Source organism: Oxyura jamaicensis, chromosome 4 (assembly GCF_011077185.1).
Source record: "Oxyura jamaicensis isolate SHBP4307 breed ruddy duck chromosome 4, BPBGC_Ojam_1.0, whole genome shotgun sequence".
Taxonomy (NCBI): domain Eukaryota; kingdom Metazoa; phylum Chordata; class Aves; order Anseriformes; family Anatidae; genus Oxyura; species Oxyura jamaicensis.
In genome coordinates, this window is record NC_048896.1 from 75,429,026 (window position 1) to 75,443,579 (window position 14,554).

The 14,554-nt window shown below is 33.8% G+C and overlaps 1 protein-coding gene across 1 annotated transcript in view; it reads right to left on the reverse strand.

Annotated features, from left to right (window-relative positions):
• Positions 1-14,554, reverse strand: part of PCDH7 (protocadherin 7) — a 283,345-nt gene that overhangs the window by 178,930 nt on the left and 89,861 nt on the right.

Genomic DNA, 14,554 nt, shown 5'->3' on the forward strand with positions numbered 1-14,554 from the left:
TACAAAATGAAGGGGTTTTATGCTTGATATGCAGTTTCTAACCTAATTCTCATCTGTCAGAGCAATCACGGCACTTTAGAAAAAAAGGTCTTAGACTTCTGTCAAGTTGTAATTAAAATTAAAAATCTTCATCAAATGTTCCGTAAAATCTCCACTGAGTTTTCTGGGAGACCATTTTTCTCGCTTCTACATATTACTATAAAGCTGAATTGTGCAAAGACTCATGCATAGTCTATTTCCAAACTTCCCACAGAAACAAAATGAATAGCAGAAGATAAGGAAAATGGTTAAATCAGTGATACAGAATCTAGTATGTCAGCACGTATACTGCAAACATGAATAAACAATTCTGATAAAACCAGTCATGACTCATCAAGATCTTTAATGTGCTTGTATCATCTAATATTAATTTGTAACATTTCTATTTCAAAATATAGGTTTAAATAAAAACTTGTCGTAGCATATGTAAATAACAGAATTTGAAATTAAACTTTTAGCTAAATATTAGATATTAGCTCATTGATTATAGGTTTTCTCTGAATACAAGCAATATAGCATTGTTTTCCTTTTACTTTCTGTCAAGGTTTAGGTGAACCCTCAATCATATTCATTACAAGGTGGGAAGAGTAAACTATATAAATGCGTAACCTGAATTATAACTGCCATTAATACAATAATTAAAAGGATAACTACACTAAAAACCATCGAAGTTCAACTGACATATTACACACTCTGTTCATGTGATCCATTAATATTATTTCAAATACTTTCCTGGATGATATAGCAGTTACTAAACAGAGTAATGGATTCATAAAACTTATCAGTGCTTCTAGATTATCATATGATTTTAATGCCACATTTGCACAATCGTTTATATTACTTCTTTCAACTATTTGTACTATTTATGTTTTCAGTAAAGATGCAAAATATGAAACTGTAACAGAGAGAAAAATAAAGTTTTGTATAGGTGACAAATTATTTCCTCAGGCCGATGGCTAAATAAACACCAAGGTTGTTTTCCTGGTTGTTTTTCTTTCCCTGTGTCACACAGATGGATTTTGTTTTCCCGATTCCAAAAGTGGTTACCCAGCATTAACCAATTACTTAGCCTGTGCTGTATCTAAGTAGGAAAGGTCCAGTAATTTCTTTCAGCACAACTGAACAAGGAATTTGCTTGAAGAAAAAAGGCTTATGTTCCCTAAAGCAATGTCTGTGTTTGGCCTCATAAACTAAATGAAAGACAGAGGCTTTTAGATCCTTCACCATACATATTATCCTTTCATTATCCTTCCTAAAGGCTGCAGGATAGGGAAAAATACATCATTTCCTTCTTCAATAATATATATATATATATATATATTAAACTGTGAAACACTGAGATGTTGCAAAGTTGTTTTCTCCTGATGTTCTCAATTTTTTAGTTTTGTACTATATTTACAGATCTCCAATAGATTTGTGTAGTGAAGAATATCAATATATTATTATCATTACTATTTTTATTTCCTTAATTACTGATTGAGTAATAGCATTCAGAGCTATCCTATAGTGTCACAGGAGACAGGTGAGATGCATGTAAGTAAATCAATTTATTTTCTTTTTAGGATAAAGTTTCCATGAATCTGTCAGCTCCAGATAGCTGATTGACAATTTCACCTGCAGCATTAAATTAACTGAATTAACTTCCTATTAAATACATAAATATGTTTCTCTTTGTCAGAGTTGTGAAGGATGAGTGGTAGGGACCTGTTATTTCTGATTCTTACATTTGTGAAGTCCACATTTTTTTTCAGTGGTATGTACCTTGGCAAATTAATAAAATATTCTTTAAACTTATACCTCACTCTTAAAGTGACCATAATTGAAAGAACCTTGAGAATCTAATGCATTAAACCAGAAAACTGGTAATGGTGCAACACCTGATACTCTCCATACTAAGCTGATAAAGAAGCTATCTAAAGATTATTGCAGAATACAAGATATGCTTGTCCATTGTTCAGAATAGCCTTTTAACATTTATGAGGAGCTGGCACTACCACAGAAACACCAGGGATTAATTTGACTTAATTGTTTTGGCTGAATTTTGCTTAACATGACTACTACATTGGAAACTTCATTCCTACATTTTTAAAACTGGGAAGTTGGAACTTGAAATTGTGGTCTTAAAATAGAGCCATGAAAGACATGAACAGAGTTGACAATACTACTCAGTATCTTTAATTATAACTCTTATTAGCGGTCTTCAGAAACACTAAACATTAATAACCTAAGAACAAGGGATCCTATCTCAAGTCTAATGTCTGGAGAGCATTTGACCGAATCTTTTGTTATTCAGATGAAAATACACAATCTGTATTTTTATTAAGCCTTCTTAAATTATCTTTTCAAATAATGATTGTTTTGATTTAATAGAAATGAACAAAAGAAAAACTAAGCAGGGAAAAAAACGACTAACTTAGAGTTAAGAATCAAGAAAACCTGAAATACTCTTAATATTAATACCATTATTGTAATTTGATTTATACTGTACATATATCATCATCATAATAGGAACCCTGAAAAAATAACAGAGGAGGCATCCAAAAGAGTTGGTGTCAATAATTAGATGTTATCTCAACCAAAACTGCCTTTGGTTTCATCTTTAAGAGCACATTAGTATGCTGTGTTGAATAAAAAGTGATTGTTGATTGTAAATCTCAGAAGCACGTGGAACACATTTATCAACTCAATCAGGCTATAGTTTGGCTTCATAGGGAAACAGAAGCCAGCTATCAACAGCATCAGAAACCTAGTCTACTTTTGTGATCCACATGTCCTAAACAGGATGCCAAATTTTGCCCAGAAATGAATACAAACTGTATTTCAGAGATATTTACACATACATAACCAAACATACTTCACTATAGTATAAATTTAAGAAAATAATTGGAGGAAAAGAAGCAACAGAAGGAATTTTAGATATGAGGAAGCAGAAGACCTCACTTGTGAAATAGAAGTCATGTTATAATAAAACCCTAAGATCAGCTGTAACATCAAGGTTAAGAATTTTACCAAATATTTTTAAAGCCTTTTGGAACAGTTTTTAAACAGACTTTTCTCTTTAGCTTGCATTTTGTTCTCCCATTAATAAGTAGTCCCAACACCATCCCTCTATCAGAGAAAATTTTCTATCAAACTGATCCTTGTACAAAGCTTAATTTTTGTCTTAGTTATCAACTTTAAAACCGTCTCTAGCCTCAAACTGGAAAAAAACTCTGAATGGAAAATCTGGACACAGACTAGACTTTTAATTAAATTTCTCATTGTCAAGACACATTGAATGAGTTCTGCTAAATTGAAGTCTTCCATCTGAGCTTCTACAACCTTAATCATGTCATGAAAGAAATTGCTGATGATGGTGTTATTATTGTCAGGTGTCCTGCTACACACACCAGGCACACAGTTGCCATCATCAGTCTATACAATTAGTAACAACTTTGTTGTTGTTGTTGTTGTTGTTGTTGTTTAAAAAAAAAAAAAAAGGTGTTTGCTCAAAAGACTTGAACAGTTGCAAACCAAAAAGAAAACTTAAAAATCTGAAAGGAAGTTTATAAATCTTCAAATAATTAGGTTATTTCCACTAAGTAGAGTCAGAAAAAACAGTAATTTTAAGATAGTATTTGATGACTTTGGTAAATAGGATTATGTTTGTTGGCTTCAAAAAAGGGAACTGGACTTCATGACAGAGAAATACTTTTTTTCCTGTAGCATTTCTTATGCATGTGAACTGAATTGCCTTTTACAACTAGGAATTGTCATAACAAATCCCACTACTCTTAAGTAAACAGAAAAACTCTGTTTGAAAGCTCTAGCTTTCTTTGTAGCCTCTACAGACATCCTCAAGGACATTCTCCTGTGTCAGAAATGAAGCTGAAAGATACCATCACTGCAGAAATTCTTGTCATTCCAGATCAGGGAGTGGAGTGAAATGGTACCAGGATTTTTCTCGTATCATCAGTTTCTGCAAAGTTTATTATTAATTTTTAATTATGTTTTGAGAACGGAGATATTTCTTATGCTGAAATTCTTATGGTATGACTTTTTACGTAGGCAAACTGAAACTATTACTATAAAAATGACAAGAATTGTGCTTCTGCTGTTATGTTGGGTAAATCCTAACACTTGTCAATGTAATGATTAGTTTTTCATACTGCAAGACTCAAATTTCATGAGCACTTTTGCATGCTCAGTGGCAAACCATACATTTGTAAAAACATCTGAGATAATTAGTACAATGTGGTAACGGCCTGCACAAAAGTAGTCTCTCAAAATGTGCATAGATCTCTGATACCACAAAAATCATATTAATTCACTCATTCAGGTTTTTACTAATTGCTGTTTCAGTGCTTAAATTATTTCCAGAGTTTGGCATAAAGAGCTCTAACGCAGAATAAAAATAAAACCTTTTAACAATTTAGGTAGTCTTTTGCCCAGACACCTTGAGAGTAAACACGTCTCACTCATTACTCAACAGTGACAATGGCAAAAAATATTGAAGACACATTTTTTTTTTCCCTTGTAGTTCTTGCTTCCTGGATTGGCAGATTTCCCCAAACAAAAGAATGGAAAAACTAAAAATAAACAATTCCTCTCTTTAAAAAAAAAAAAAAAATCAATCAATCAATATTTGATTCAAAATTATTCTGAGTATGGTACTACTGTAAGGGCAATAAATAAAAATTTGGACTGAGACTGAAAAAAAAAAAAAGGCAAGAAGAACAATTATTTAATAATCTCATGCTGAGAAACTCTATTAAATCAATAGGTTAGAAGTCAGGAGATTTTGGCCTAGAAATGTCAAAGCAGAGTTATCAGTGAGATCTGAGGCCCTCATTCTTTTAAAAATTCCAGACTTTTTGGAGACAAGCCATTAAGAAGTACGTGTACCTCTTTATGGGTAGGTAAATCCCATCTTCTGTAGTTGAAAGGCAGAAGTGGAACAGCATGATAACATTACACCATGATGAGAATAGAGTTTTTCTGAAGCCTTTAAATACTCCAAAGCAAAAAAAAAAGATATAACCAAATATGACCCACAAATTAAATTTTAAAGGATACAAGAGTAGATCCTCACCGACACTAAATTAGTTGAGCTTCAATGACTTCAAGTAAGCTCTGCCAGTTTCATATCAGATGAAAACCTTATCCATAAATTTCATCATTCCAGGGAGCTTATGCCTGTGATGTAGTGAACGCTAACTGGAATATGAAGTGTATTGCACTGTAAATCATAAATCATAGCATGATTTAGCTATGAGGGGCCTCTGTTCATTCTCCTGGCCCAAAATAGGACAACTTAAAAGCTTGAAAAGTTCAAGCCCTTCTCCGGTAGTTTTCAAGAATAGAGACTTCTCTCTGTGCAACCTCCTGTATTGACCATCATTGTGGTGAATTTATTTTTTTTTTTCAGTATCTAATCAAAATTTCTTTTATTGAAGCTGGTTTACATTGTCCCTTTCTTTAAGGATCACTGCTTGTCTTTGAGAAAAGCCCAGCTAACCCGTCCAATATAGCTGAGAATAACACCCCAGATCCTGAAAACTCAGTTCTTTCACCCTCTCCTAGTGGACAATCTTCTTTCTACTCCACTAATAATTTGGATTCCACTCATCTGAATTCAATTGAGAATGTTAAGTAGGGTACCTAACAAAAGCCCAAATTTTTCTGCAAGGTATCAGATAGACTGGTCCTTTCCATCTCCAGCAGTAGCATAATTTCAGGGATTTGCTACTTGGAGTTTGTTTCGACTGGGAGAATCTCAGAACAATAATAACAGTGTAGACAGAGCAGTAAAGAGCTTCAGATTCAAAGTATAGTTCCACCTTAAAGGCATACACAGAATTTATATTTTGTATTTAATGTGAAACAACTGGCAATTATTGTTTCTCAATAATTTGCAGTCCATTATATTGTCATTATGTTTTTTTGTGTGTGTGCAAAACAGAAAATGCCATTTTGCACTGTAGAAGACCAACATTTTAAAGCACGCAACAGCCAAATTATTATCATTTTACTCGCATGAACTCTAAATTTGTGGTTCATAATTCAGGATGTGGGAAACACAGCAGAAATACAGTAGATACAACTTAAAAAGTTAAAGTGCTTAAGATCTTTCAGTCAGAACTTTGGAAGGTATTAGAAATAACTGAGCCCTGTATGAGTGGATAAGTTGATTAAGGAGATCATTTTTAGTGATGAAACCTTCAGTTCTTGTAATGTTATTTTTCTGTACATTTTTTTTTTTGGTAATTTACTTAAATGATTATGGAAATAACAGACAAGATCAGATCAACACATATATATATATGCACGCCTAGTGGTCTTGCACATCTTTATGTTAGAATCTCTTGCACATCTTTATGTTAGAATCTCATGCAAAACCCATTCAGACCCACACAATCGCATCTTTTGTGTCTTTCACAGACTTCTCCTATGAGGATGGTAACCCTTTGCATGCATGAGGCTAACAAAATCCTAACATAATCCTACAGAGGCTTGTGGGCATGAAGAACTTTCCCTAATCACTATATTCATTCCTAAGGGATTACTAGTAAAGCTAGTATAAACAGATGTGCGAAGGATCACAGCCCTGTTCTATCACACAATTTTTTATTTAATTACAAATGAATAAGTACTAGTAAATCGTGGAATGTGATTTAGGACAATTTTATGATAACTACAAATTGCATTATGAATTGGAAAACAACAGGAATATGAAACTAATCAATGGCAACAGTTACAATCTAAGGATTGTTCCACATAGCAAATGGCTAGAACAGTTTATTATTTTAATCAATTAGTCATAATTTATGCCTAACATTGTAACACATGGAAGTAATATTAAATAATGCTAAGCACAAGTGAATGATCCATTGAAAAGCAGCTGGTAGTATCTGAACTATAGGTATACGAAGGTCGTTATAAAAAATGTGATTATTCTTCTCAATATATAACAAACTGTGATATATCATGTCTTGCATCAATGACAGAGTGGACAAATTTTGTGCAAAAATGCTGATCTGAGTTGTGGTCAGCATTCATCTGGACAGTTTACATTGCTGTTGTTGACACCTACAAATGCCCTCAAACTTGATTCCCCTCTTTATAAAAGACTGCAGAGCTGCTGGCAAAGCATTCTTCACAAGGTACTTTTCCTCTGGAATGTTTTTCCTTGCCAAGGTCTAAAATAGCAATAAACTGTTGACATTCTGGGTATGCTACAAAGTCCATCTGTGTGAGCTGACTGAGGCAGTAACTGGTAGGATATCTTGTGGGAAGGTGTGATGGAGGTGCATGGGTCTCATGACTAGAAATGAAATGGGGTGTTAGAGAGTGGGAGGACAGAAGAGTGATGCTTTTTTGGGAAGTTTTATTTATTGCAATCTCTACATTATGTTTTAAAATACATGCCACGGTTCTTCAAAGTCTTAGGTGTCTTCTGGTATGCTTATTTTGGATGAAAATCTAGATGAATTATAATTCTGTTCCTAGTGTTAATGATTCATTTAAAAAATTTCATTTTCTAAATTTCATTTCATTTCATTTTCTAAATTTCTCAGAGATTTTTCATAAATTAAAATCTGAGCAGTAGACTGTTATTTTTCAGAATCCTTTCAGAGTGAAACTGAAATGACTTCTTAAACATTAAGGTACTATGCAGACTGAGTAAGAATGCAGGAATCAACCCAAGTGATTTTGACAGTAATAGCATCATGTTTTTCACAGCAAGTTTTTGTTTGTTTTTGTTTTGTTTGTTTGTTTTTTTGTTGATGTTGTTTTGTTTTTTTTGTGTTTTTTTTTTTTTAACCACATTAAGCAAAATATACTGCAGAAATAACACGGGTTGTTTGTCAAGGAAAAAAGAGACATGCAAAGTAATGACTGGTTAAAAATGGAAACAGAGATATAAACAGAGCCATACTGATTAATTAGAGTGAAATATCCCTCTGCATATTTTGCTTAACAGTACCCCCTCTATGACAAGGAACTCTTAAGATTTTTCTGGTATTGATTGTTGATAGCTATTTCAACGTTATTAATGTTTACTTGTATTGGATAATAGGAACAACATCTGGAATGCCATCTTAATTGTAAAAGAATATACCTATTTAATCTATTCAATTATCCAGTAACAATATGCCCAGCACTCAGCTCAGCTCAATTCAGCAGAACTCAGGTGGTGAGAAAGAGCTACAGATAGCCAATAGTGGAGCAAAATTGTTTGCATAATGTATCTTTGTTAAAATAACCTTGCAAGAGGTTGTTAGATCCTGTATTCCAAATTATTCCAAGAGATTCCACAGAAAACTCTTCTATTTCAACTGAAATACAAATTTTAGTACTGATCCATAACAGAGAAAAAAATTATTCATACAATGTATGTTCTGTTTTCTACACTTAACACGTGTTCAGGCATTGTTTTCACTGGTGACACTAGAGACAGTAAGATCAAAAAGGTGGTATTTCTAGAGTGTTACAATTTTTTGCAGTACTAAGTCACCCCCAAAAATCCTACAGCTGAGATAATTGTAATTCTTTTGCAAATCCTGAGCTTTGGATCCATTGAACTGTTCTATTTCCAGATTAAAAGTCAGTATCATAAAATACTAAGTTTGATCACACATCTGACTTTTTTTTTTTTTTTTTTTTTTTTTCCAAGAGGAATTGGAAAACAAATCTAACATCCTACAGAACACCATGTTTTTTGTGGTGCATATGTTTTAAGGTCAGTATCAGTTTTTCACTATACAACTTTCAAGGAGAGAGAATTTTCTCTTTGTCACAAAGACTGTGATTTCTTTTAAATGTATCTAAAAGTTCCACATTCATATTATCAACTGATGTATGTTAGTAAAGCTATTTGGATGTATAGATGCTGAGAAGACATTTTCCTTCAGAAGTCACAAAATATAAAATGTATTGTCAAGAGATGTGAAATTATCTGTTTCACTTTTTCTTTCACATCGTTTGATGAATTTATCTGTTCTACAGCTTTCTTTGATGAGAAATTGAATTTGATTATGTCAACCTTTAAGCATTTTTAAATTCTCTTAATTGGATAAATTCAACAGAGGTTTGTTTAAAAAATCTTAATTTAGTAGCTAGAAAATGGTTTTAGTATAAAGAAACATGTAGAGCAAGCAAAGAAAAAGCTTTAGAGAGAAGTAAAATTTAATTTGATTTCATTTATCTTAGCTATTCACTGCAACAAGGAACGGCTAATTCCAGGTAATACTGAGCATCATATAGATCAGAATGTAACATTTCCATGTATGAGAGCACACAACAGTCACAAATAGGATTTTAAAAGTAAATTCTAAAAAGTTATAAAGTTATGGATTTCAGAGTTAAAAGTAATTTCAAAAGAAACTGACTTTGTAACAAAAATCATTTTTTTTTCATTTCTCTTCAAATTACCCATAATTGCTGCCTTATCCTGTCTTTTCTCACAGTATTTAAGTATTTTAACTTTTTAATCTTAAATGAGTTACTCTTTCAAAACTTTACAAAAGAAGCTCCTAAAGGTGTAACAAACAACTAAAAATATATTTTAGATGTTATCCAGTTATTCATCCTTTTAAATACAGAGAAGTCATTCTTCAAAAAAATTGCTCAGTGATAAAAAAGCTCATTTTAACTACTCTCCCTGACTCTTCTTGATACTGTCTCACATCAAGCCAGATAGCTCCCACAATAGCTAGTACCCTTGTAGAAAGCTGTAAGAGCCTAAACCTTCATTGCAGGTAGCCACCAGGAACAAGAGTGCTTCAATTATGTCTAAATCCACCTAATCAAGATGAATTCAAAGTTTCACCTGGGACTTTTTTTTTTTTGGTATTTTTTTTTCTGCTCATTTCTTTCATCACAAGTCAACATAAAGAATGCCATAGACTCAATCTGAAAATTTTTATAATATATAAAAACAGAAGGCTTTCCTCTCTGATTCCCAGCCCCTGCAAAATAGATTGCATTGACTTATATTTTCTACAACATCAAGATTTTGCGTTTATGTCTAACAGCCAAGAAGGTCCCAGTGTGCTTAGGCAGATGAACCCAGTGTGCCTCAAGTATGTCAGCTACGATCAGCTCCAAGAGGCACTGAAGTAAAACGCTGAGACCTTTTGAAGCAGACACATTAATCGGGATGGCCTTATTACCAGTTGTGTACATTGGCAGATAATATAATCCCCTGGCAATCTGTGAGTGTCACAGCAAAACAATCTACCCCCACTCTTGCCACCTGCAGAAAAAAAGGTGCAATTCTCCCAGGACATTGGCATTTTGAACCTTTCCAGTCATAAATACTGAATTTCTACTCAAGTTCGTATGGTGGAAAAGATAACTTCTTTTGTTCTGTCTGAATTAGGCAAGCCTTCACTACAAAACATCCACACTTTCATTGCGGTATGTTCAGTTCCATCTGTCTGCTATTCATGCTATAGGTACACAAACGAGCGAGACACATGCAATAGCAGTAATTTTCAACTGAGCTAATATTGAGATAAGGAAATGCTATCTTGTATCAAGTTCAAGGTCACTCTTTAAATCACTTTTTTGGAATGCTATTTTAAAAATGTTTATAATTAGCATAAGGACAAATTAGGCACGTAGATCAGCTGAAGATCTAAATGTCTATTCAAATATATTTAAACAACCCCGTCCCTCCCATCGAATTAAACAAAGACAAGAATAATAGCACAGAAGAATAGCTGAAATAATAGCCAATTTTATATATCAACAGAATTTACAGAGCATGTTTTACTGAGGAAAGAGACATTTTAAAAAAATGGGAAATGCAAAGCTGATTGCAGAAATGACAAATCATCTTTCGCATGACAGCCTGTATTATGTATCGCTTGGTTTTAATGTTTTGCCTTTGATATGCTTTAAAAACAAAGAAATGAGAGCTATTAAAACTATTCCTTCACATGTTAAGAGTAACTTCAAAACACTGTGAAAATATATTAATAAACTCTCTGTTGTACTTTGCTGACTCCCATGCTAGAACTCTTTGAACTAGGGCCAATCCTGGCAGTCATAGATACACTGCAGCCACCAAGCTGCTACCTTGCTGCTGAACATGCTGCAAAAGGCAAGCTAATTATGCTCTGCTCTTTCTTCTGTGAATAACTCAGCATTGCTGGCATCTCCTTTCCTTTGCACTTTCTTTCATACAACACAATGCTGAGTAATACTAGGAGATGCAGAATGTGTTTTATGAACAAAAATGTATTACAAAAATCTGGATTTCTAAATTGCCCTGTTTGTTCCTTTGTACTTACAAATCAATTAGAACTGCAAATGGAAATGCATAAGGCTTTTGTTTAAGTAACAAACTAAACAGCATACTTTAAATTCTAACACATGTAAACTTGCAGATTATACACACCCACACATTGGTGCAGTTATTTCACAAATGTATTATCTGCAGGAATTCCACCTTTTAGGATTGGTAACATCATTTCAGAATGAAAGTATTTTCAACATTGAGTAATAAAGCAGAATATTTTTGTAAGGTTTAGACCTTATACCATATACAATAACCACCCAAATATTCAAGATTCAAATTGTTTTGAAATAACACCTCATTTTAAAAATTATTTTATAGGTTAGATTTCAGTCATATAATCATAGAGTGGTTTGTGTTGGAAGGGATTTAAAAGATCATCTAGTTCCAACCCCCTGCCATCGGAAGGGACACCTGCCACTGGTCATTAAAACGTAACTCGTCCCTCTTCCTATTTAATTCAATTATTTTACTCTTACTGAAAGATATAGCTCATCAGAAAAGAACCTGTAAAAGGAGAGAAATTCTGAATGGAAGAACTATCCACGTACACAAACTTAGGTGGATGTATGTCTAACAGGATTAGTAACTTTGTCAGGTTTATGGAAAGCAATATCAGGTTTACCTTGTTATGAAATTAAAGGGAATTCTTCCAGAAGCAGGACTCTCTTTTGAACCTATAGACAATGTACACACTGTATATACATCTGGAATGCAGCAGCCATGAGTTGATCTGCAGTCCTGAGCTACTTTAAATTCTAAAGCTTTACATGAAAATTATGCAGAGAAATGGAAGGTGTGAAACAGATTGTTCATCTATTATGGAAATGATCCATTATTTAGAGTAATGTAAAGAAGTGCCTTCTGATTAGACCTTATTGTTCTAAGTTTTCTAAAAATAGGACAACAATCACAATTTCTGCTCCCCACTTCTGGAGCAGAAAGACATGCTCTGTGTGCTGTAAGGTGCATATAACATACAAGAATTTTAAGTATGCTTTAATACTGATGGCTTGATGAGTTGAAACCCCAAATTAAAATGGCTTTCAGTCACTCAAATATCAGTCACTTGAGATAAAATTTAGAGTTTTATTTTTAAAGCAATTATTTAAATAGTCATGAAGAAGAACATGAAATCAAATCATTTTGTAGTTTTTCTTGTGTTTTGAAGAAAAAGCAGGACAAATCATAAACAAAGGTATTGTAATAAAACTTTTAAAGAAACATTTTTAACTGGAATAGCCTTTTCCTTAGCCTTTTCTTGCCTTTTCATGCAAGAGAGATCTAGCAAATAAATGACCAAATGTAGCAGAAAAGCTGTTGCCACTCATTAGTTATGTTTGAGAATATCCATTGCATCTGTCCTTCTCCAGGATACCTTCACTTTAGGAATACGAAAAGATTATATGTAAAAGATTAATGAATCTGTGACTGACAAATGTTTAGTTCTAAATTTATGTTAAGCTCTAGTAAAGATGAGATTTGTTAACCATTTCTGTTTTAGGTTTATCTATTGTATCACATGAATGAGGAAATCTTCTGGCAGCTTGAGAGGAGTAACCAGGGGCCCTTGCATAGTTCTGTTGAGTTTGCTGACTTACCGTCTTCTACATTTGAATCACAAAATGCTGAACCCATATGCTTACTTGTTCCCTGTGTGTAAACTGGCTACCAGCACTATTTCTTGTTCCAGCCTCATCAGCCTTTTCTTTAGTGTGGATTTTATCTTTATCCTTGCTTAAGCAGGAACTTAACAGCTCAACTGGTTGGACCCTCAGGACGAATGCCGTTTCCCAGGACATCTCATTTCTCTCTAGAGATTCAATATGGTGAGCATATTTCCCTCTATCCGGCAACAGAAATAATCTGAGACACAATAAATAATACATGCCCGCTTTTTGAACTTCCACCAAACTCCATTAAGACATCCTTACACCAGCTCAGCTTTACAGGTAACCAGTAGTTCAGATAACCACAAATGCTCTATGAAATAAGCACAGTTAAAATTAAATAAATAAATGCACACTTCCAAATATATATACTCATCCATTTGGAAGGCATGTTGGTAGCTGCCATAAAGCATAATGAGAAGGCAGCTCCCAACTCAGTGCCTGCCTGCAGGCAAAGTTAGCTCTTATTGCTGTTCACATCAATTCATATACAAAGGACTGGCTCGTACCAGCCCCAGATCTACAGGATTATTTGGTGAAAATGCTAATGCAATCCTAGCTCATACCCGATGTCCTTCCAAGTATATTACGGACAGCATTTGCATATACCATCCATGAATTTAATGGCATTTTTGCATGGGCTTCAGTAATAAACCAATCTAATTCTAATGCTGTACCTCAGGAGCACGACCTTACAGACTGCATACCAATATGCCCAACAGCCAAGAGGTGGATGATGCATACTAAGCTGTCAAGGAAGAGCTCTGGTTATACTTCACAGGAAGGAAGTAACAATGGTTCCTCAGGGGCTATTTCACAGGGGCTCCTCTGTGGAATGGAGCTAAGCAACAGGGTTGTCCCAGAGAAGCTATTAATGTTGATTTAATGAGCAGTTGCTGATCAGCTTTCTCTGACTAATAAGGATTCAGATTACCCTGCTCCAGTACAAGTTTTCTACCATTGATGTAAGTCCTATGGGGAAGCCACATTTGAGCTAGTTTAAGCTGCATATGGCACAGCTGCAGTTCAAATAGTCTTGCTGTCAAGCTTAATTTCACAACCCAATCATTAGGCATGGCTAACTTGATTTCAGACTAATTTAGTATGATTTAAATGTGAATATAGGATGCATACAGGACTTTGAAAAATATTCTGTATCCAGAAGAAAGGATGGGAGAAGCTGAAGTTTAAGTCTAAGTTAAAATTTATATGTGTATCTAAGTGGAATATAAAGAGATTACTAGTTCTGTGGTTTCAACAAGAAATTAACTTCCAGGAAAAAAAAAATGGGGGAAGTAAGTCTCGGTAATCTCCTGATATCAGAAGTATAAAATACAGCAATTTATGAAACAGTCTTCATATTTTAAGGGGTTTTGCAGAAATCACATGCATTGAGTTATCTTTTATAGTTTAGCAAATCTCTGAAATACCGATGTTTATTTTTAGACATGAAAACGTTGCAGTGGAAGTATCTTTAAACATTTTTATATTCTATGAAAACCTATTCATACCTGTCCCTTTCTCTGCTTGAGACACTTCATACATAGAGTGCAATGCAATA